Here is a 25714-nt window from a genome sequence, read left to right on the forward strand (position 1 = left end):
TCTAAGGTAGTGTCAGATGAGTCTCAGATACAGAAGAATAAGTCTATGATGGTATGGTGATAATGATTGAGATGGTGATTATAATAATGATGACTAGCGGTACCCCACCCTACGGGCAGTAAATCATTGGATCTGATTAATTCAATTCAATGCAATTCAATCTTTGAGGACTGCAACCATAGAAATACAATTTATTTACACTAATAATAAGCTATTGTCAACTTCCTGTCTATGCTTATCTTGCTCATTGCTCACTGTCAATTGCTCACTGTTACCCTATGTGTGCAACTATTATTGATTTCTCACAGAAAAATAATTTGGTTTCAAATGTACCTGGGGCCATGTAAATAATTGTTAGGCTACTCATTTTGAATCCACCGGTGGCAACTTGTGTGACCATAAAAGTCTGTGTGCGATTGGGCACAGTAAAATGATTTGGTTACTGACCGGCCCTACATTATAGAAGGCCCTTCAAGTCGGAACTAGGAAATTCTGACATTTCTGACTCGTTATGGAATGAGGATTTCAAATTTCCCACTTGTGAAGTATCAGAATCAACCAGTAGGAAGATCTACACTGATAACTTACATTCATTTTAACTCTGAGGTTCCAAGTTTCCGATGGCATGTTAATGTGTCAATAATTGCCATGGTAATTTTGAATGTCCAGTCAGTGAGCATTATGGGTAATTATCCTACATACTTACATCAAATACTTTATGATAGCATCATCTCCTGTAGTAACAGTGCCATTCCAAACACAATAAATGTGAAAATTAACAAAGATACAAAATATTGCTAAAGTGAAGAAAATCAGCTCAAAATTGTAGGAGGAAATGCCCCTGCAGCAGGGAGGCTTACGGTATTATAATATATTGTAGATAACATTAATATAATTTGTGTATTTACAGTATCGTACACATACAAATGAAAGTATATGCTAGGGATTGATCTACACTGAGTGAACAAAACATTAAGAACACCTTCCTATTGAGTTGCCCTCCCCCTTGGTGGTGGACCATTGTTGATACTCAGGGAAAACAGTTGAGCGGGAAAAACCCAACAGCATGGCAGTTCTTGACACAAACCGGTGTGCCTGGGACCTACTACCATACTCTGTTCAAAGGGACTTAAATCTTTGGTCTTGCCCATTCACCCTCTGAATGACACACATACACAATCCATGTCTCAATTGTCTAAAAATCTATCTTTAACCTGCCTCCTCCCCTTCATCTACACTGAGAAGAAGATTTAACAATTAACATCAATAAGGGATTATAGCTTTCACCTGATTAGTCTATGTCACGGAAAGAGAAGGTGTTCTTAATGTTTAATACACTCAGTGTATGTGTCAATGATGTTATAGATTCCAAGTGGTTGATTTTTTAGGGAATGACTATATTCTCTATATTATACCTGCAGATCATCACAGCAGCCGAAGTTGCTGTGCAGAGGGAGGAGATCCCCCGAGCATCAGGCCTCATCCCGTCACAGAGGGAGGGTATCCTCCAAACAGTCAGTGTCCCTGCACAGACGGAGGGTATCCTCCAAACAGCCAGTGTCCCTGCACAGAGGGAGGGGATCCTCCAAACAGCCAGTGTCCCTGTACAGAGGGAGGGGATTCTCTCAGCAGCTAGCATCACTGCACAGAGGGAGGAGATCCTCCGAGCATCAGGTCTCATCCCGTCACAGAGGGAGGGTATCCTCCAAACAGTCAGTGTCCCTGCACAGACGGAGGGGGTTCTCCCAGCAGCTATAATCATTGCAAAGAAGACGGAGATCCTCCGAGCATCAGGCCTCATCCCGACACAGAGGGAGGGGATTATCTCAGCACCTAGCATCATTGCGCAGAGGGAGGAGATCTTCCGAGCATCAGGCCTCATCCCGTCACAGAGGGAAGGGATTCTTCCAGCATCTTCTATCACTGCGCAGAAGAAGAAGATCCTCAGAGCATCAGGCCTCATCCTTGCACAAAAGGAGTTGATCCTCCTGATGGCCAGTGTCACTGCGCAGAGGAAGGGAATCGTCCCAATGGCCAGCGTCCCTGCGCACAGGGAGGGGATTGTCCCAAAGGCAAGTGTCTCTGCTGAGAGGGAGGGGATCCTCCAAACAGCCAGTGTCCCTGCACAGAGGGAGGGGGTTCTGCCAGCAGCTAGCATCACTGCGCAGAGGGAGGAGATCTTCCGAGCATCAGGCCTCATCCCTGCACAGAGGAAGGGGATCCTCCAAACAGCCAGTGTCCCTGTACAGAGGGAGGGGATTCTCTCAGCACCTAGCATCACTGCGCAGAGGGAGGATATCTTCCGAGCATCAGGCCTCATCCCGTCACAGAGGGAGGTGATTTTTCTAGCATCTTCTATCACTGCACAGAAGAAGAAGATCCTCAGAGCATCAGGCCTCATCCCTGCACAAAAGGAGTTGATCCTCCTGATGGCCAGTGTCACTGCGCAGAGGAAGGGAATCGTCCCAATGGCCAGCGTCCCTGCGCACAGAGAGGGGATTGTCCCAAAGGCAAGTGTCTCTGCTGAGATGGAGGGGATCTTCCAAACAGCCAGTGTACCTGCACAGAGGGAGGGGGTTCTCCCAGCAGCTAGCATCACTGTGCAGAGGGAGGAGATCCTCCGAGCATCAGGCCTCATCCCTGCACAGAGGGAGAGGATCCTCCAAACAGCCAGTGTCCCTGTACAGAGGGAGGGGATTCTCTCAGCACCTAGCATCACTGCGCAGAGGGAGGAGATCCTCCGAGCATCAGGCCTCATCCCTGCACAGAGGGAGAGGATCCTCCAAACAGCCAGTGTCCCTGTACAGAGGGAGGGGATTCTCTCAGCAGCTAGCATCACTGTGCAGAGGGAGGAGATCTTCCTCACAACCAGTGTCCCTGTGAAGAATGGACACAATCATCCACAACCACCTCCCATCATCCCCATGGTGGCACCACTGTGGAAATGGGATGGTGGAGCGTGTACTCCACCTGTGGATTTCTATTCCAAGAGAAGAGGTCACTTAAACCTACCTAATTAGTAAAGAAATTACCATTGTGATAGCTTGATAATAAGTTGTGATAGGTTAAATGTATGGCTCATGTGAGTGTATATCTGTAATAATTTCATGCATTTTCTACATAAAACAGGTTTAGCTCCATTTTACTTTGACATTTTAGTCATTTAGCAGACGCTCTTATCCAGAGCGACTTACAGTAGTGAGTGTATACATTTTCATACTCCAGTGAATCTCTCCAGGATTTCGCATGGATTTTTTTGATATTTGCGGATAAATATTTTGCAGCAAAATTATGACATTTTGCATAGCAATATGCAATTGTTTTGTCCAATTAGTTGCAAAAATGCGCTGACAAGGGAAAAAACTGTGTTGATGTGTGGCTTGATTGAACCATATTATGCGGTAAATGTGCAGTGATTGGTTGAAATTGCGAGCCCTCTGTTTTTTTGTACTGCGGTGATGGGTCAGTTCTATGCGATAATATTGTGATGATGTGACTATTTTATGCAGAAATAGTTTGGCGATTGGTCAAATTTGTAAGCCCTCGCATAATATGCAGGGAATTGTTGATTTTGCAACCAAAACAATGCGATCGCAGAGTCCTGGAGTAACCTCCCTGCGTGTAGGTTAAGATTGGGTTGTAAACAGAGTATCAGAGCCAGACGTTCCTACCTGTCAGCCAGTAATTGTTCTGTATGGTGACATGAGCAGAGTGGCCTGACTTCTCCCACTTATTACAGATGTCCGACTTAGATATGTTGAGCATCCTGCTATGATGTCCATCACCAAGCCGGAACACTCCGAGGCCACTTCTCAGTGCCAGACTGGCAGCCGGCCGGTGGCTGAGCCCGAGACCCCTGCTGTTCACAATAACAGTGGAGGCTGGCTCAGCTGGGTTTTTGGGAGTGGAAGATTTAATAAGAAGGAGGTTCATCTACCTGAGGACAAAGACAGATCTGTAAGGAACTGGTTCTTAACACTATATTCTATGTAGAGACAATTGAGTGGATTTTGTTTTATTTTTTTTGTGGCTTGCTTCACATTGCTAACATCTTCTTCCTCAGATTGTCTGGGATCCAACTCTGCACAGATGGGTTAACAAAACTGAGCCCAAGGCTGAGGTACATACTTAAATTCAATGAAATTAAAAACAGTGAACAACCATTGTATTTCAACTGTGATAATATTACTAACAATTTGGAAAATGTGTTGATGTGTTTTACAGAACAAGTGTGTACCACCACCTCCACCGATGGGGACATATGGATATCAGGGGAACACTGGCAGTGTCCCCAAAGGAGTGAATCCTTACTCTATGAAAGCAGGTGAATATTGCTTTAGAATACATGTGGTTTAACCAAGACTGTGTCAGCCAATCATAGATGTCCCTGGTGATCCCCTGCTAACACCTTCCAAAACTACCAGCAGGTCTATGGGGCAGCAGATACCCTACAATGAATTACAATGATTGGACTAACTCAAAGCCTCTAAGCCATGGGCCTGGACTGCTTCCTAGACAGCTCTCTGGCTTGCTCCCTCCTTCACACTTTGACCTCATGGCACCAATGGTTGTGCCACCTGACACTCTACCCTACTGAGGTATGACTCTGAAAAATCCTTCCAAATTGTATCCATTCATCATTAACTGAGATTTTACTTTAACATAGCAAATGGCTGAAGTAGCAAGAATGTTAACTATTTTTTATTTTTGACCAACAGGCCATTTGCCCAGAGTGGATTTGCCATACATAGATTTTTTCAGCATTAAAAATATATTAAAAGATGATCTTTTAATTAAATCTCTCCTTTGTGTCCTCATGTTCACATTAATTTGATGTGTTCTATCATCGTTTACAATGCTTATTGCTTCTGCATTGCTTTACTTTACTGACAAGTATATATTATACACATATATTTTATTTTAGACATTACAAAAAAATATGTTTGTGCATTTTGGATTTCCTGCATTTACTTACTGTACAGACAAGTATATTTTATACACATATTTAAGATATTTATTTTTTTACATGTTTTTTTAATGTATTCCATAGACAGAACAAAATATATTTAGGTGCATTTTGAATTCCTAAATGTCAATATTTTTATTTTCTATGTCATGTGTTTATTCCCATTTATGTACATCCTGTTTACACCTCACACACATGGTCAATGGCTTAAATAAGAAGACAACAGTAACATGTCAGATGTAGTTTAAATTTACATTTACATTTAAGTCATTTAGCAGACGCTCTTATCCAGAGCGACTTTCATTGTTGAGTTTGCACCCCAATATGACACTTTAAATATTTCACAGAAGACTGAAATGTAACAAAACACCTATTGTGTTTATTGAGATGTACACTGAGATGCTCAGTTGGTCAATATTCCCCTCCAGTGATTCCCCAACATCTTGTCAACATGGGCCTCAATGATCTCAAATATATTGTCCATGTAAAAAAACATGTCTGATTATAATTAATAATGTCCGACAATACCTTTTAATTCTATGCGCTATAAATTTTTCTAGCATTTTTGCATCACAACACTGAAGTGTAAGGGGCCTCCAGTTTTTTTATAGACTGGATCTTTATATTTACCACTTTGAATCCTGTTTCAGTAATAATGAAGGAGTGGTTAAAACATGCTAATAACGGTCCTCTGAGTATATCAAAAAAGGTTTATCAGAGTTATTGACCTCACAAGAAGTCAGATTCGAGTAACTTACATTGTGGTGCTGAAACTTGAAGCAGCAGCCACGGCACAATCAATCGGAAATGGACAGCTCATGGTGCTGAAAGTATGTAAATTTGAGTAAACATTATTCATTTTAAACGTCTTCATTTTAATTAGGGATATGTGTTGCAGCCTATTTCTTCCTATTTAAGAAATAAGAGGTAGGTCTACCTGTTTGACAGATGAAAAGAGGCTATAGGCTGCTATATCCATAGATATGTTAGTCAATTCCTCCACCCGCCATGCACTCTTTAAATAGCCCACCTCTGTATCTGTTAAGACTTACAGCTATTATGAATGAGAGGGTATGCCATAGGCCTACCTTTTCTTAAAGAAAAGGGCAAAAAGTACACTGTTAGTTTAAGATTTTGAAGAAAATGAAACAGATGTGATTATATACAGTTATCTATAACAGCGCTTTGGTCCGCGATACTTAATGCTAGAAACAAGCTGTAAAATAGGAATACCCGGGAAAGTATTGATGATGCATATTGGGATTGTTGTTTAATTTGGAAATAATCTAATTCTGTCACTATCAATTGATTAAGCTATTCACGTTCTGAACAATAAAATAAATTTAAACCCAGACAGCTTTTTGGAAAACACTTTTGACCTCTCGTTGGGTTAAGCCAAGGAAGAAGATTAGCCAGCAGTTGAAGCTTACATTTTTCTGCGTCAGTAGGCCTACTCGGTCTGGGGTGGAAAAGTAGGCCTAATTTGAAAGTACCATGCTCAGATCCCTATTGACGTCTCAGAGTTAATTATTTGCAAACGGGTTCAGTTTCGTTGCAAATAATACACACTTTTGACATTGTAGAAATATAATAATATGAACACATAGGACTATCTGTCTATACTGTAATTTCAGTCATTTGTGATTTATTAAAAAAGTTTCTACTAATACTGTATGGTAACTCTATTGAAGTCCACTCTTGTACAGCACACTAAAGGTGAATCTCTTTCTCTACAATTTAGGAGATTTTAAGATATTTTGTTGTTTGTGATGGTACTCTAGGTGCGAGGGCCATCCTGTGCCACCAGTCAATTGATGGTGGATGACCTTCTGACCCCGTGCTCGCCAGGTGACCCGGCTGCCATAGAATTGACCTGGATGGATGTGCCTAGCGACAAGCTGCTGTAGCCCATCTGCATGGTAAGAAACACACATTCACAGCACAGACATACTCACATTCACTGTTCACAAACATACTGGAACATGCTGTTTCAACATACACATCCAGGCATTGCAAACTGACTCTCACATTTGTGTAATTGCTGAACCATGCTCATGATTTTGTTTGTCTTCTGTGTGTGTCCCTCTGCCCTCCAGTCCGACATGCTGCCCTCACTATATACCACGCAACCCACAGTCAACATGGAGGTCTTGTTCAAGGTCAGGAAGTTCACAGAGGACTTAGAACAGGAGTGTTGAGAGCTCCTGGTTGGCAGGGGCTTTACTACTTCTTACTCAGTCTCTCCTATCAAGACCCAACTCCAGTCAAAGAGTAGCTACAGTATTACAACACTACGAACCTGCATTGGCAAGAATGATGGAGCATTTTAATTTACACACAATTGTGCAATGGTAAAAAAAAAAAAAGGCATATCCCAACTCCCCCTGAGACACCCACAAGTGCCTTGCTCAAGGGCACAGCGACATCATTATTTATTTTCCCACTTTGTCGGCTACGGAATTTTAGCCAGCAACCTTTCGGTAACTGGCCCAATGATCTAACCTTGAGGCTACGTGCCGCCCCTTAGAATGTAGGGTGACTCCCCTAGTGGGTCCTGAACCCAGGTCAGCAGCACTACATTGCTGTGTGTCTGTATAGTTCAGGGTATATTGGTTTTGTAATGTTGTAACTTTAATGTGTTACAGAGTTAATGTTTAAGTTAATTCATTGAGCTGTATCTAAAGATATTTCTTTACAGTTATTTACATATGTAATTGTATTGGTTAGTATTGAATTACGCTTTTGACTGCAAGTTCCAGAATGCCTTGCGACAGGAAGTAGAGTTAACGCGCTAGTTAAGTGCAATTAACAGGTGATTTTTAGCTCCTTTGCGCTAGCATCTTACTGACATTGCTCTGTAGAATCTAAAGTTGTTAAATGTAACGTGATCAAGAATTATTACTAAAAGAAGCTTTCATATCAAACCCGACGTCCCGAGTCATTACTTTGAAGATAGTTATTCTATATATTTTGGTGCCGAAACCCGGGAACTGAGCTGCGACGAAGAAGCGGCTGAAATGGCTGAGGAGGAACGTCGGCATGAAACCGAAAGAATGAGACGAAAGCGGGGTACCATTCGAGGTGCCACAACACGGATTTTGAATCAGATTGACGTGGAAATATCCCAGTCGAATCCGGATACCGATCACTTGAGTACATTGTTGGAATTGCTGTTAGCTAAGGAGAACAGTTTGTTTGAACTTGATCGTGGAATTGAACAGTTAACGCCATTGGACGGATTGGAGGCAGAGATTGCATGCACTGAGGATTACAAAGAGCGCGTGATCATGCTGAAGAGCCGTGCACAACGAGTGATAAAGAAAAACCAGGATCTCAATCCACTACCAGCACGGGTGAGTGACGCTAACTCCAACAGATCACAGAGACAATCAGTAAGGCTACCAAAGTTGATTATTGAGAAATTCTATGGAGATGTCAGTATGTGGCAGGAGTTTTGGAGTCAGTATGAGACTGCTATTCACAACAATGATTCACTGTGTAATAAAGAGAAGTTTACCTATCTGAAAACATATCTCACTGGACCAGCTGCAAAGGCAGTAGCAGGACTGATGTTAACAGACAGTAACTATGATGATGCAATCGCTCTACTCAAGAGCAGATTTGGAAGGAAAGATCTTGTGATTAGTGCTCATATGTCAAAGCTGCTGAATCTCACCCCTGTGAAGAAATCCTCTGATCTAAATGCATTGAGGCAGCTATATGATGAATGTGAAATTCAGATTAGGAGCCTGGAATCACTGGGTGTAGTGTCAGAAACCTATGGAAGCCTACTATGCCCAATCTTACTGCAGATGATTCCAGAGGACATAGCTCTTGACTATAGTCGTCAGAGGGGAGTAGATGATGAATGGAAAGTGTCTGAGATTGTCAGTTTCCTACAGAAGGAGGTTCAGAGCAGGGAGAGAGCGCTACAAATGACAAGATCATGCAACCAACAGAAAGAGAGCAAACCATGGAACAAGTCATGCTTCTCCAATGAAATGAAAACAAAAAGACCCAACATGCCCTCTGCTGCAGCACTGCATACAGCCAGCCAGAAGGAACAAAACTGTCTATTCTGTGACAGTGCAGACCACAAATCAGAAAACTGCCCTGACCACAATATTGCTACACGCAAAGAGAAACTAAAGAAAATGGGAAGATGCTTTGTATGTTTAGGACAGAGACACATAGCAAAATTCTGTAAAGTCAAAGATGTGTCATGTGCAACATGTGGAAGCAGACATCACATTGCTGTGTGTACCGGTAAGAGGAGTGAGGTGCAACCCCCTACTGTTTCTGTAGATGCTGTTGTTTCCTCAGTTATTCCCCATTCAGTGAAGATGAAACCAGATGGACAGAACACTGTGTTGCTACAAACGGCAAAGGCATGGGTAGAAGGCCCATCGGGCAGGAAGATAGCTCGTTGCTTACTAGATGGAGGCAGTCAGAGAAGCTTCATACATGAAAACCTTGTGAAGGGCTTGAAGCTACCAGTAATCAGACAAGAGGCACTCACTCTTCACACGTTTGGCTCCTCTGCCCCAGCAACGTCCCAACGCAACACAGTGAAAGTCATCTTGGAGAATGTCTGGGACAAACAGCAGAGAATAGAGATAGAGGCAATTGAAACCCCACAAGTGTGCACAGCTGTGATGAAGGTTCCTGGTGAACAGATTCGACATGAGCTCAATAGAAAGGGACTGCAGCTTGCAGACTTTTCAGGAGATGACAATGATACTGAACTCTCTGTCCTGATAGGAGCAGACTACTACTGGCAGATAGTATCAGGCAGAGTGGAGCGACTGACGGAGACGCTGGTTGCTTTAGAGAGCACCTTTGGATGGTCGGTGCAGGGACCCGTGTTCATGTCAAGTGTCGCCGAGGCAACTTGCATGTTCATCCCACTTGATGAAGACACACTAGTCTCCAAACAACTGCATACATTCTGGGAGCTTGAGTCTCTGGGTATTATAAGCGAGAAAACACAGAACACAGAGGAAACCGAGGCTCTACAGAGGTTCGAGGAAACAACCACCTTCAAAGATGGTCGATACCACGTGGAGTTGCCATGGAAACGAGAAATGCCAGAACTCAAAGACAACTATAGAATCGCCAAGAAACGGTTTGAAGGTCTGAAGAAAAGACTGAAGAAGGATGTGACGTTGTACAGCAGATACAATGAAGTGGTAGAGGACTACTTACAACAGGATATGGCAGAGGACGTGCCCAAGGACAACGCATCAAGTGCAGACAACGTAAAATACTACTTACCTCACCATGCAGTACTTCGAGAAGACAAGGTGACAACAAAACTGAGAGTGGTGTTTGATGCCTCGTCCCATGAAGATGGCTGTCCATCCCTCAATGACTGTCTACTCACAGGACCGAACCTGAATCCGAATCTGCTCAGCGTTCTGATAAAGTTCAGACTACATGAGATCGCATTCATGGCAGACATCAAGAAAGCTTTCCTGCAGATATCCCTAGCAGAGAGAGACAGAGACGCCGTGAGATTTCTATGGCTCACAGGCCCACCAAGGGGAGAAAAGGAAGAGGAGCTGCGTGTGCTGAGGATGAAAAGAGTGGTATTTGGAGCTTCCCCAAGTCCATTTTTGCTGGCAGCTACAATCAGGAAGCACCTGAAACAATATGAAACAGAACAACCAGAAGTTGTAGAGATACTGAGAGAGTCACTCTATGTAGATGATTTCATTGCAAGTTCACGCAATGTTGAAGAGGCTTACCTTGTGACAACAACTGCAAAGCGAATGTTGTCGATTGCAGGCATGGACCTCTGCAAGTGGATGACCAATTCTCCTGAATTAAAAACAAAATGTGAGGAGAGTACGACAACTGACCACCCGTTGACGCTAGAAACACAAGGATTAGTGCTGAAGGTTTTAGGTTTAGTATGGAGACCGGAAACAGATGACTTTGTGTTTGACCTCAGGCCGCTACTGAGCATTCTAAAGGAAAACACAAAGAGAAGTGTTCTACAGTTGTCTGCACGTATCTTCGACCCTCTTGGTTTCTTAACTCCCTTCACCATCAGGATCAAGTGCATGTTCCAGGAAATGTGGGAGAGGGGACTCAGCTGGGACGAAGAATTACCACCTGATCTGAAACGAGAATGGCAACAGTGGTGTTCAGAACTACCCCAGTTACACCAGCTCACCATACCAAGGTGGTCCAGAACAGACATGCGGCCACAGAATAGCCACACTCTGAAACTACACGTGTTCTGTGATGCAAGTGAAAGGGCTTACAGTGCAGTAGCTTACTTGCAAGGTGAGTCACAAGACAGGGAAACAACAAGTCTAGTCGCATCCAAGTCCAGGGTAGCCCCACTCAAGAAAATGACGCTGCCACGCCTGGAGCTCATGGGAGCTGTGATTGGAGCGAGACTCGCAAACAACTTGATGACCACACTGAAATTGGAAGAAAAACAGATCCAAATGTGGACAGACTCGATGATCGTGCTGCATTGGATTTGCAGCTCAGCTCAGAAATGGAAACAGTTTGTTGCGAACAGAGTGACGGAGATCCAGTCCTTGACCAATCCAGAGTCATGGTCACATATTGAAGGGAAAACTAATCCAGCTGACCTCCCTACAAGAGGACAAACTGTTCGAAACTCGACACAGAGCGAGCTATGGTGGAATGGACCCAGAATTCTGATATCACCCAATCAGTCCGAAGAGACTGATGATAACAAGGTTCCGGAAGAGGTGAATATAGAACTCAAGTCCAGCTGCCAGGTTACTGTACAACTCGCAGCAAACTGCACAGACATTACTGAACCTGTGTTGGAGCTTGAAAGGTACAGCAAACTGAAAAGAGTGTTCAGAGTCACCGCCTGGATAAAGAGATTCATAGCCAATGCTCGTACAACCATAAAGATACAAGGTGAACTGACTGCTGACGAACTGTTCGATGCAGAAAAGTACTGGATTAAGGTAACACAACAACAGAGTTTTGGACAGGAGATCAAACTACTGAAGGCAGGAAAAAGCCTAAACAATGAATGTAAAATCAGAGAACTGAAACCGTTCCTGGACGAACACGAACTACTCAGTGTAGGAGGAAGACTGCAACAGTCCAGCTTCACATTCAGAGAGCAGCACCCATGGGTTCTGCCCAACAAGTAAAGATACTCAGACAATGCAAAAACGTTCAAGAGAGCTGATCAGGACTTGAAAGAGCTGTGGAAGGCAATCGAAGAGCCCCAACTTTTGGCTTTCTTCTCAGAAAGGGGCATCACCTGGAGGTTCATCGCCGAGCGAGCAGCCTGGTGGGGCGGATTCTGGGAAAGACTTGTCAGGTCAGTGAAAACATGTCTGCGAAAGGTTCTTGGGAGAGCTTCACTCAACTTTGAAGAGATGTGCACAGTCCTGACAGAGGTTGAAGCAATTCTAAATTCTAGGCCTCTGACCTTCGTGCACAATGATGTGGATGAACCACAACCGCTAGTCCCCAGCACACTTCCTGGTGGGTAAACGACTAACCTCTGGGCCTCCATAGCCATTTCCTGCTGACACTCAGCTCCCAACGCTAAACAAGGAGGACATGACACGCAGATGGAAGTACAGGCAGAGACTTGTGACCAGCTTCTGGAACAGTTGGCGAAGAGACTACTTGCTGGATCTAAAGTCAGCACACCGCTGTGATACACCACAGCCCACCCCACTGAAAGCGGGTGACGTTGTACTCATAGGAGAAGATAACACACCCAGACAAACCTGGAAACTAGGAAAGATTGAGGAACTGTTTCCAGGCTGAGATGGCCTAGTTAGATCATGTTCAGTTCGTACTGTTTCAGGGACTTTGTTGAGGAGACCTATTCAGTTGATATACTGCCTAGAGATCTAGATGAACACAGTTGTTCATCGGGGGGGGAGGATGTTGTAACTTTAATGTGTTACAGAGTTAATGTTTAAGTTAATTCATTGAGCTGTATCTAAAGATATTTCTTTACAGTTATTTACATATGTAATTGTATTGGTTAGTATTGAATTACGCTTTTGACTGCAAGTTCCAGAATGCCTTGCGACAGGAAGTAGAGTTAACGCGCTAGTTAAGTGCAATTAACAGGTGATTTTTAGCTCCTTTGCGCTAGCATCTTACTGACATTGCTCTGTAGAATCTAAAGTTGTTAAATGTAACGTGATCAAGAATTATTACTAAAAGAAGCTTTCATATCAAACCCGACATCCCGAGTCATTACTTTGAAGATAGTTATTCTATAAGTAATACTCATTCCAGTTCTGGTCCCAGAGGGGATCTCAATACTGTTACATGTAGACATGATCACCAAGCTACCCTTATTTAATAAAACCTGAATTCAAAAAGAACAAGATGTGCTTGTCATTATTTTAACTTGTATTATAGTATACCCACATTTCTGTCCACAACTTTTGAATCAGGTACCATTTAAATGTAAGGTGCTTAATACAGGTCCATGGTGTTGATATCACAAGTTTACTGGAGAACTGAGACTAAGTAGAGACTCTGGACAGGGTGGATAAGGTTTAATAAAAAGCAGTTTATTCAGAGGTAAAGATATCTGAAATAGCGTGCACGGACTCGTTCATCAAGCTCGAATGGAACTATCAGAAAGAAGCCCCGAAACATTGTGTGCAGACATTATATTTGATAAATGAAGTAGGTTGAGTCTGGTAGATCTGGTCTTCTGGTTGGTTCTGATGAGTTGGGCGAGGTCCCCTTCAGGCTAGTATCATTGTCCCATTGGCTCTGAGTAGAGTTCTTTGTCTTCAGAAATGTTCAGCTAAAACAGGAGATTAGGTGTGTGCGTAGATGTTCCTGTCATATCTGTGTGTCTCTGTAAAATGTTCAGCCTAAAGAGGAGATTTTGTGTGTGCGTAGATGTTCCTGTTTTATCAGTGTTTATGAAAGGTTTGCGTCAGCCCTCTGTCCTTGGGTGTGTGTGTGTCTCAGTATCTCGTGAAATGCAGACCCAAGCACCCTTTTGATCAAGGCCTTTCCTGTTTTATCAGTGTTTATGAAAGGTTTGTGCCAGCCCTCTGTCCTTGGGTGTGTGTGGGTCTCAGTATCTCATGAAATGCAGAACATATTGTGTCATGAAATATGTGCTTATGAGTTTGTGAAAAACCCTGTTTTGAAAGAAGTTAGTTATAACAACGTAATAGCAATATGCTTGTGTTATTTTAAATGGTATTTATTACAAATCCCCCTCTTCACGTCTCACCAGAGACGTGACAAAAGCTAGGACAAAAGCTACAAATGGCAAAAATAGAGTAAACTTTATCAGAAGATAAAGTTTTGATTCCCCCTCTTCACGTCTCACAAGAGACGTGACAAAAGCTATAAATGGCAGAATAGGGTAAACTTTATCAGAAGATAAAGTTTTAATTCCCCCTCTTCACGTCTCACCAGAGACGTGACAAAAGCTATAACAAAAGCTATAAATGGCAAAAATAGAGTAAACTTTATCAGAAGATAAAGTTTTGATTCCCCCTCTTCACGTCTCACCAGAGACGTGACAAAAGCTATAAATGGCAGAATAGGGCAAACTTTATCAGAAGATAAAGTTTTAATTCCCCCTCTTCACGTCTCACTAGAGACGTGACAAAAGCTATAACAAAAGCTATAAATGGCAAAAATAGAGTAAACTTTATCAGAAGATAAAGTTTTGATTCCCCCTCTTCACGTCTCACCAGAGACGTGACAAAAGCTATAAATGGCAGAATAGGGCAAACTTTATCAGAAGATAAAGTTTTAATTCCCCCTCTTCACGTCTCACCAGAGACGTGACAATAGTAAAGCAAAATCTGGTTCGTCTGCCGCAAGCAAAGAAAAAATAAGGATATAATGAAAACAATAAGCCCCCTCAAGTATGGGTAAATGAGCAAGGACAAAAAGGAGACCACACCAAGTGCTACACCTGGAGTGGCCAATCACACATTAGTAACCAAAAACGCGAGAACATGTTAAACCCTCAGGTCCATCCCTCTATACAACCTGTACCAGGTGGGCTGTCTCCACCCGGGAACTTCAAACCTTCACAACAGGGAGGACAAACATCACTTTTTATTCATTCGACAACATCAACTACAGCAAACCAAGGGTCCTCCTCTGTCAGGCACACTCTCCTGCGAAAGCTTGATTCCGTATCAGCCTCTCCTACTGGAGCATCAAGCAGCGGCATCATACCAGAGGCCCTTGCCACATCTGTAACAGACTTCTTCAAACAAGGTATGATACAGGCAGCACAGCACAGTAATCATCATTGCAGTGTACTTACCAAACCAACCACCCAGCCAAGGGAACAGTCCACTCTCCTCCACACCTGCAAGACCCTTCATCTCCACTGATAACCTTGCCAACCTACTCAGAGCTTTTGAAATGCTCCCATCCGGACTAGTATTGTTAGGGACAAACGTGCAACACTGTTCTCCAAACATTTTACATACACCTCCCTGGTTGGCCAGAATCATGTCCAGTGCTAGTCTATTTTGTCTACTGGTTTGTGAGGTAGCATCCAATTGTTCAGCCATTCCCGTAAGTGCTGTGTGGGTGTATTTAACAATTGATCCAGACATTTTGTTTAGCATCAACAATAGCTGGGCCAATGATGGGCATCAGATGCCACAGGCCATCTTTCCTGTTTAATGTCTGGAATTCGTGTGGGACCCCTATTGGGACCCCCAACAGGTTGGTGTGAATGTTATCTGTACCCTCGGACCAAGGAGCGTCACGTTTCTGCCGTCTCCTGGGTTGGTCTCAAGCCTCTGTGTCATGTGCAGCTCCCAGAAGTTGGTTAGCTGTAACCTCAATAATAGGCAATGGTGTTATCAGACTGGCCAAAGCACATGTGCCCTGACAATCTCCTTTCAAAATGGGGTCAACCGCCTGGCAGGTCCACACATCCACCATACATCAGCAACACCTCTAGTTAATAGTGACATTAGTGATGCAGGCAGTAGTAGGGAACCTCCCATAGTCTATACCTCTACCTATACCAGTGTTACAGCTGTAATTTCCCCATATGCCTTAACCCCCCATGGTGTCTTCTGGGGAGGGACTTCTGGGAACACAAGACTCAGAGTTTTCCACAGGGTTAAATTTGGCTTATTATAATAGAAACTTTCCAATATGCACATCCAACCTTCCCACTGCTTAGGGCAAATGGGTGAGCAGCCAGAATAGGTCTGGCATGTCCACATACGACACAGTCCTTTCTATTAAGTGTTTTGTAGGCCAACCACATATTCTCCCTTCCCTCATAACCAGTTTCAGTCCCCAATTGGTCACTATCTGAGATGTCTTTTACATTTATTACCTGTACCAGATTGGAGAGCTTAGGTGATGGCGTGGGACTTGGTCTTGGAGTGGTGGAGGAGGCCGGCTGAACCCTGGTCCGTTGGAACTGGTGGTGGTTCTGGCAGTACTGTGATGGTAACATCCCCATCGTATCCTAAACAGACAGCTCAGGACTACAAGTAGTCCTGTAAAGCCCCACCCTCTCCCAGAGAGCACATCATCAGCCAGAGATCAAGCAACACTTTCACTTCTATGAACGTACACAGTGATGAAAGGTCGGGGGCAGGGAATTTTCATTAAGGAGTTGACCCCCGAACTCTATTAGCAACGGTTCTTCTCCTTAACTCTGTGATCATTCGGCAGTGTCAGTGTGTCTCACCCTCCAAGTGCGATATGCCCCCAGGTCGGGTGAATCACCTTCTCCTTTAATTCACCTGTAATGCATAAAATCTTGGACATACAGGTTTGGTTAACAAACAGTTTCTCATTTGTTCTATCTGATTATATATTTAACTTCTATGCCTATTTGTTAGCTAGAATTTTTTTTTTTTTAATTTTAATTTTAATTTTAATTTTAAATTAGTTTATTATCCAATAGGCCCCATCCTATCCTAGACCACAATGTACCTATTTATCCAATAGGCCCCATCCTATCCTAGACCACAATGTACCCCTCCCCCGTTTGATACCTGGCTCTGGCCAGGTATCAACCTTACCTACTCTAAATAATGACTTAGTATATTATAACGTCCCTTTCATTTTCCACATGTCCAATTGTCCCTTGAGTTTGGGTGTCCATTCATATCTATCCTTTACCAATTATCTGTCAAGTGACTTATCTACTTTAAAATGTATCTGTGCTGCTTATATGTGTTAACCCCCTTCTGTCCTCTCTTATTTCACAGCCTACCTTGCTCATTTCACGGTACCCCCTCCCCAATCTGCTCTCAAACCTTCAAAGTCTCAACAGTGCGGGGTAGACCCATCTGTCTGCCTTTTTCTAATAATAGTCAATAACAACTATGTGTTCCTTTGCAATATTAACTAAGTGTCTCACTGTTTTGACTTTATCTGAAATCATGGATTTAAAAATAACAACATGTCTTATAGTGTCAATCTCTAAAGTCCTTACATAACCTAATAAACCTATAAATCTTCTAATGGCCAAAACAAATGCTAACCTTATGGTCAAGAGTTATAAACTCTATTATAATCAATTTACCTCAAAACTAGTATCCCAAATGACACAAATTCATTATTCTCACTACATCCCCCCGTGAGTGATCAAGTCACAGGAAAATGCAATGAAAATAGGTCAAAAGGTTACACCTACATTCGTGTTCCATACCATATCTAGACATACCAAAAGAACCCTTTATCTTAACAAAGTCCCTTGCCTAAATAAAATTCAGAAAGTAAAACTCCTATTCCAATATGAGTGTATTCTTTTAAGATATCTTGTCTCTGGGAACACGGAAAACCCCTTAACCCAAACGTTTACCACAAAAACAAAACCTAATAATTATGATAATACCCTTAAATCATTCGTTTTAAATTTCCCCGATGTTTCATGTAACACAACTGTGATAAACGTGTACTGTCCCTTTAAAAACTCCCTGCCAGCCATACCAGGTTGCGAGTCGTTCATTGTTCCCCATAATGAAAACAGATCACGTTTAGAATACGTTTACTTATTGTTGGAATTCTCTGGTGTTACCTAAACAAAAACCAATAACTTTCAGCAACTTTTGAAAAGTATCTCAAAGCTATAATGTACACATTTTCCCTCTAAATGACACAACCAATTTTCTCTAGCATAATTTAATACGGCCACACCCGGTGGGGAAAGTACAAATTGTATCCCGTTCCTCCTATAATACCCAATGCTAAATTCAAAGTTGTGGTTAAATATATGGATTTGCCAATCATTATCAAATGTTAAATATACAGGTTTAGTACTTTTATCAAATAGATTAGTATAGTTCAAATAAAGATATGCGTTTACTAGCGCTCAACCTGTGTTCAGAACGCAACAACTAGCCAATATAATACCAAAAATGACTGTCTTATTCATGCCTCTAGGCAAAACATCTAGTTACTCCAACTGAGTTTAGCAGCAAAACTATCGTATAAGTAAAATCAACTTCTCAACTTTCTCCATTCCAAAGTGTAAACTTACCATATACTTCGCTAAATTTATATCGGATGTCAGCCAATCCATAACAATAATATCATTAGTCTGTAAATTTAACCTAAATAAGTTATTAAATGTATTCTCTCTACTCCGAATTGGTTTTAAGTTTTTCTCTGTCACCAGCATTCAAACAGGCTCCCCGTTTGCTGGGAGACCGTTGAGTGCTGCAATACTGCCATCTTCTGTCCATTCTCTGTACAGCTCTCCACCCCCAGACTATTCTAAGAGTTATGAGTGTGTGGAGGAATATCACAAATACGGGGCCAGATATCCCTAGCCTTGCCCAGGGAGGGAGAAATGTCCCTCTAACTGGGTGAGGTTCCTTTTTCAGGGGAGGCGGAGTTTGATGCCGCATCACCTGAGTCAGGAGTATCTTCATTTGGAATCGAATTTAGGCCGCTCAAATCAGCTCTGACTTCTGTCAGTGTTCTGGAAGGAATTGGAGCTGGAGTGCAATGTGTGAGGTGGTGCCAAGGTGCGCCCGATTTACCTTTGACCTGGACTGAGTGTGAAGTAACCTCCTTCACTTCGTACGGTCCAGTCCACCTGGGTTCTAGCCACTTTCTCTTGTGGACTTTCACCCTCACCCAGTCACCAACCTTTACCTTCAGCGGTGCCGGATCTCCTGTCAGCTCCCCCTCTCGGACCTTGTGAATCTGTTTGGAGAGAGCTGCAGAAAGTTCCGTCAGTTTTTTCACATATTTACATCAAGAGCGGGCATATGACCTCCCTCTCTTGGTGGACCAGGTATGACTCTTCCAGTCATTATCTCATGAGGAGAGAGATGGGTGCCTGCCCCTGGAGAGGCTCTCATGGCCATCAACGCCAGAGGCAGGGCTTCAACCCATGTCAACTTCGAACCTGCACATACCTTGGCTATCTTAGCCTTCAAAGTTTGATTGGCGCGTTACACGAGACCCTGAGATCGGATTTGTCGTGGGATACCATACCTAGGTATGAGTTCTGTTCGCAGCCACTTAATGACTGACCTAGCATCCTCCCCCGCCGTTGGTACTGCCCCAACCCATGATTCTTTGGTCTAAAAATTCATTTATCTTAAGTTTTGGGACGGTGGTGGTGGCCATTTTATCAGTTAGGTTATATCTGGGGTTTTACTATCTTGGTGCACTTAGCCCGTCACTGGCCGAGACCAGCAATGTATTCTCGGCGCTGACACCGACTTATCTCTGGTGCCCCACACTCGTACACAAAGAATTATTTAGCAGTTATTACTGTTAATCAGTTTTTCGAGTTATTATATATCCTCCCAAAAGGTATCAGAATCGCCCTTTTGGAACAATATACTAACAAACTCAAGCGCTCCTAAAATAATTATCAATTCAATTTTAGGAATTATTTTGCAAAAGTTATTATCGTTTTTCAGTTTTTCGAGTTGTTATATATTTTCCCAAAAGGTATCAGAATCGCCCTTCTGGAACAATATATTAACAAACTCAAGCGCTTCTAAAATAATTATCAATTCAATTTTAGGAATTATTGAAATACCAACATCACAATAGAGGAAAAATACAAGTCAGTTTTCAGCTCGGCGGCTGTACCAGGGGCCAAAAGAAGACTCAGCTGTCCTCCCAAAAGTTATCAACTAGTGAGTCTCGTGAAAAGGCCAATCTTACACAACATTCAAATTAACATTTCCACATTTGTATTTTATTACATAACAACATTAATACATGATCTCAGTTTAAGTTCTTCACAGTGCATCTAGTTAAGTGCCAAGTCAACCATTGCCCGACTATCTGAACTTGTATTTTTATTTTATTTTGTTGATTCCCCCTAGGTAACTTCCAAGTGTTTTAACCAATCAAATGTTGTTAAGTCTGGGGAACCTTTTCTAGACTTGGATTCTCACGGAATTCTCACTCAACCCGACTATCTGAATCTTTTTATCAAGTCAGTTACAATTATAACACAATTACTTGGATTCTCACGGCTTCTACCCGACTATGTGAATCTTTTTACAACACACATTTACTTAGATTTCACGGCTTCTACCCGACTATGTGAATCTGAGTCTCACGGCTTCTACCCGACTATGTGACTCTCTATAAGTTATTTGGATTCTCACGGCTTCTACCCGACTATGTGAATCTCTTTTTAATTACTTTAGAGTCTCACGGCTTCTACCCGACTATGTGACTCTGAGTCTCACGGCTTCTACCCGACTATGTGACTCTCTATATCTCAGATATCTTTACATGTTTACTTTTACATTTACAATAGACATTTATCATAAATTTAACAGTAACCCATACTCAACCTCAGTACTTCTGATCTTTAATTTGGATTTTCCTAATATACAATATGCAGATTTTTGATTTAACAGGTTCTGCTTACCTTTGTTTTGTAGGCCTTATAGATCAGTTTCCTGAGGCGAGCTGGATTCCCGGCTGCTCCTTCGGACAGGTCACCCTTCCTTTCTGATCCGTCTCTCACTTGTCTCTTTTCTCTATCAACTTTTTATGGACCGAATTCAGAGAAGAAAACCATCCTCTGCTACCAAATTTGTTGATATCACAAGTTTACTGGAGAACTGAGACTAAGTAGAGACTCTGGACAGGGTGGATAAGGTTTAATAAAAAGCAGTTTATTCAGAGGTAAAGATATCTGAAATAGCGTGCACGGACTCGTTCATCAAGCTCGAATGGAACTATCAGAAAGAAGCCCCGAAACATTGTGTGCAGACATTATATTTGATAAATGAAGTAGGTTGAGTCAGGTAGATCTGGTCTTCTGGTTGGTCCTGATGAGTTGGGCGAGGTCCCCTTCAGGCTAGTATCACTGTCCCATTGGCTCTGAGTAGAGTTCTTTGTCTTCAGAAATGTTCAGCTAAAACAGGAGATTAGGTGTGTGCGTAGATGTTCCTGTCATATCTGTGTGTCTCTGTAAAATGTTCAGCCTAAAGAGGAGATTTTGTGTGTGCGTAGATGTTCCTGTTTTATCAGTGTTTATGAAAGGTTTGCATCAGCCCTCTGTCCTTGGGTGTGTGTGTGTCTCAGTATCTCGTGAAATGCAGACCCAAGCACCCTTTTGATCAAGGCCTTTCCTGTTTTATCAGTGTTTATGAAAGGTTTGTGCCAGCCCTCTGTCCTTGGGTGTGTGTGGGTCTCAGTATCTCATGAAATGCAGAACATATTGTGTCATGAAATATGTGCTTATGAGTTTGTGAAAAACCCTGTTTTGAAAGAAGTTAGTTATAACAACGTAATAGCAATATGCTTGTGTTATTTTAAATGGTATTTATTACAATGGGAAATAAATAAATATAGTTTAAGTGAATTGGGAAGAGTAAGAATGAAAACTAAAGAAAGACTGTAAACGGTTGTTACCTGTGCTGACATGATAAAAAGTGGAGTAAACCATACTTTTCGCGTTGTAGTTTATATGATAAGCTCATTGGAAGGGTAACAAATTTGGAGGCACCGCTGAGATGTATTTTCATGTGAGCACCGGCCCATATTCCTGGAACGGACAACGAGTGAGAGACATTGGGAGAGTAGCTAGCTAGCTAACGTTAGCATGCTAACCACCTAACGGAGTGTAGCTATCTTGCCATTGCCTGCATTGTCGTTGTTGCCACTTGAGTAGGACAATATGAGTCGAGAGAGGGAAACGTTGGATGAAATCGAACAGAGTTTATGGACTTTAACTGAGGACAATTTACGGCACCTGTGTGTAGTTGTGGAATAGGAGGTGTAGATGACTGAAGTAAAAGGAAAGAGACATCGCGCTTTGCGGCGCAAATTGATGGAAGATTACTGTGAGAAGGAAGATTTAATGGAATCAGAGGATGAGGGAGTGTCTTGCCTGCTTCAACTGAAAGACGAAATCAAAGGAATATCGGACTCTGAGGATACTGTGAAAGTCTGCCTTACAAATCCCAACCAGTCGGCGCCACGAGGCAAGTGGACAGCAATATGGAACGCCGTTTGAGTCTTTGCGTGTCAAAAAGATACACGTCAAATAACACTATTTGACACGTCAAATAAGCTTCTTTAGCAATCAGGACCTGAATATGACTCCAGGTCACACAATAATTTAACACGTTCATTAATTTTGTACGTAGTTATTGCACATTGATTACATTCTCACTCGTATTTCATATGCCACAAAGATTCACCGATACATATGCTATGAGTCAAAGATTTTGGCACTGATGATCACATTTGCTTAAAGGTCGTTTGGACTCCGCCCAGGTCTCAGGTACTGATGAAAGACTTTCACTCAACTTCTGTTCTTCCGAGGTAAAATTAGCTAGTTAGTTAACAATAGCAGCCCAATTTCTTGAAAATTGTAAATCTACCATCTCTGATTGCACACCAGACTGCTGCTCACGGACAGAAGAGATGGACTTCAACCATCAATAGCCAGGTAACGGTAACTTAATGTTAATGTTAGAGTACAATACAGTACAGTTCACCTAATAGGCAAGAACATAGTCGAGTGCAACAGAGTTATATTAATATTCTTATTCTATCCATTTCTGGTCCACAAACTTTGAGCTTTTAAGTCCCCCAAAAAATATACAGTGTGTTCACTAAACAGCGCATTGTCGCACCCAAAGCAGTTTCACCGTGATGATAAAGACACATAACTATTCACTGAAAATAAAAGAAAACAAATAATTTGCAACATAGGCTATTTGCCATTTTATTTTGTTAATATATAGGCTATTTAATATTAACGAAATAAAATGCGAAACATACATACACATTTAATAAAAAATCAAATGCATTGTATGCCTACTCACCAAAGACTGATTATTTGAACACAAAATCCTTCCTCCTTTCTTTCCTCAAGAAGACTTCAATGACTCTGTTGTACAGTCTATCTGTGCGTTTTAGTTCCACCAATAAGTCCTTTTCTATCGACATGGAGGCTAATGCTGAAAGCCGAGTCTGTCCAGTAGCATTTCTGGAATACGTTTTGATTCGCTTTAAGGCCGAGAATGACCGCTCGACAGACGCCGTGGACACAGGGATAGTCACTGTCACACATGCCAATGTGTAAAGTTGCCCCATGTCCTCATTCAGATTTTTCTGCTTAAGGAAATCAAGGAGATCAGAGGGACTTTTCCCTTCAAAATCAGTCATAGCATACATTAGTCAGTTCTGTTTTTAGCTTGGATAGGTCGAACAGTGTTCCGTGACTCTGTTAAGCTGGAGAAGGCTGTTTGCGGGAATTTTTTCCGGTAGGTCTGAAAGTGCTGGGGGTCCAGGTGGGAGAGAAACATTCATTTTTCGTGGTCTTGAAACCTGTTTCGTATCTGGCAAAGAATGTTGTCCAAAATATTGCTGTGGAGTTGTTGGTAGTATGTGCGAGGGTCTCCTTGTGCTGGGCCTCCGTGCGCTGGGTGAACTTGAGATGCACGCTGTGTCATCGTAGATTTGACTGAACCTGCGCCTCTCTCGCTCAATTGTGTCACAAAACTCGTTCACCCTTGTCAGGCAGAATTGTACATCCAAAGTTTGTTTCTGTAGAATTCCAAAAAGCACATCCGAATAATTAAAAATCCCATTGAATGTTTCAAGCAAAAAACAAAACTCAAAATCATCCAAACGTGCATTAAATCCATCAGCCATAAGCACAGTATCCCCGTCATGGTCATCATGATGTTCCAGTAAGTGGTTAAACAGCTCCTTTAGGGCAACTCTCTTTTCAAAGACTGCATTGACCAATCTAGATGTATATTGCCACCTCGTTGGTGCAACCTTAGGAAGACGACGCTTGCAGATGTCATCCAGCAGTTGCGTGCGCTTAGGGGATCGTGAGAAAAATGCTGCAATGCCATTGAGGTTGGCAAAGAAGACCTTGTATTCTTTAAGCTTTGAGGCTCCTTGAGTCAGTACTAAATTTAGTCGATGTGCATAGCAGTGAATGAATAAGGCCATCGGTGCCCTCTCCTTAACTTTAGCCTTCACCCCATTGAGTCCAGATGCCATGACTGCTGCGCCATCAAAACACTGTGCCACAACTTTATCCAGACTACATTCATTTTCCTCCAAGAAACGGAAAATAAGAGCGGCAATGTCATCAGCTCGCTTGCCGCTTGTCACATCTTCAAATCGGATAAATCGCTCCTTGACTCCTGTGTCCGTCACATAACGCAGGACGAGTGAGAGCTGTGCTGCATTTCCCACATCTGTTGTCTCGTCCACCATAACAGCAACAAAGGGAGCTTTTTGATCTTTTTGATCTCTTCTCCCATCACTTCAGCAATAGCATAAATTAGGTCATTTTGTATTTTGCCTGACGTCCCAATGAACACTTTGTTAGTGGACAGGTGGTATTGTAAATCTGTGTTGCTTTCAGAAAGAAAAGAAAGAAGCTCCACGTAGTTCCCTTTGTTTGTGGAGTCAGCACTTTCATCGTGTCCCCTAAAAGAAAGTTCCTGTTTTTTGGTGTCTCGTTGCTGCCTTGGTTAGACAACTCAAGTTTGCAAAGCCAGTGTGGCTCCAAACACCAAATCGATCACTTGCAAATAATAGGCATTCCCAGCAGTACAGTTTGCAGTGCTTCTCGGAGCCTGTGAGCCATTGATAGCGCTCGTAGTTGGAACTTTGAAAGTGGCGAACGAACCCCTTTCCCGCCTGTGACAGGCTTTGTAGCATCGGCGTCGGGCGACCTCTCCTTACAATGTCTAACTTTTCTTGAAAAGTTCGTCTTGAGAATGGCGTTATAATTATATCCTCGACCAAATCGATATCTTCTCCTCCTTCCGCCATTGTGGATTGAAAAAACAGTTTAGTAGTACGTGAATTAATTAGTTTATCAAATTCAGTTTCCTAGTTCTGAAGTTCTGCATAGACCTGCCCATAGGACCTGCCTCTCAATATTGGTAATCCAATCAAAAGACGTGCACGCACTACGCCTGCTAGCTGGCTCCTGTGTAACACTGGAGCCAGCCAGCAGGCGTACAATAGCCAACTCTAAAGCTGATTGGTTGACACTAAATTTTCATTTCCATTCACTTTAAGCTACAAGCGCCCGCACTGTTGATTCTGAAGGCCTGAAGGCAGATTTTAGACCCCTGGCAACACATGATGGCTGAATATGATTGGATAAAAGATTTAACATAAAGACCAGCCCTCCAAATCTCAACCTGGGGCTGGAAGCAGTGCAACCAAGAGGAAAGCTATGAAATGAAGAGTATAACTCTTACTCTGGGGAATAATTTAATACATATTTGTGGGAAAATATATTTAAAAAAAAATTATATTCTGATGATGTTT

The 25714-nt window shown here is 42.4% G+C and overlaps 1 long non-coding RNA gene across 1 annotated transcript; it reads left to right on the plus strand.

The window, feature by feature from the left end:
* The first annotated feature begins 4495 nt into the window (after nt 1–4495).
* Nucleotides 4496–7157, plus strand: LOC120042810. The gene is made up of 3 exons (XR_005476240.1): nt 4496–4598; nt 6748–6885; nt 7063–7157. It is a non-coding gene; the product is annotated as an uncharacterized LOC120042810 (long non-coding RNA).
* Nucleotides 7158–25714: the final 18557 nt, after the last annotated feature.

This window comes from Salvelinus namaycush, unplaced genomic scaffold (assembly GCF_016432855.1).
Source record: "Salvelinus namaycush isolate Seneca unplaced genomic scaffold, SaNama_1.0 Scaffold786, whole genome shotgun sequence".
In the NCBI taxonomy this organism is placed as follows: domain Eukaryota; kingdom Metazoa; phylum Chordata; class Actinopteri; order Salmoniformes; family Salmonidae; genus Salvelinus; species Salvelinus namaycush.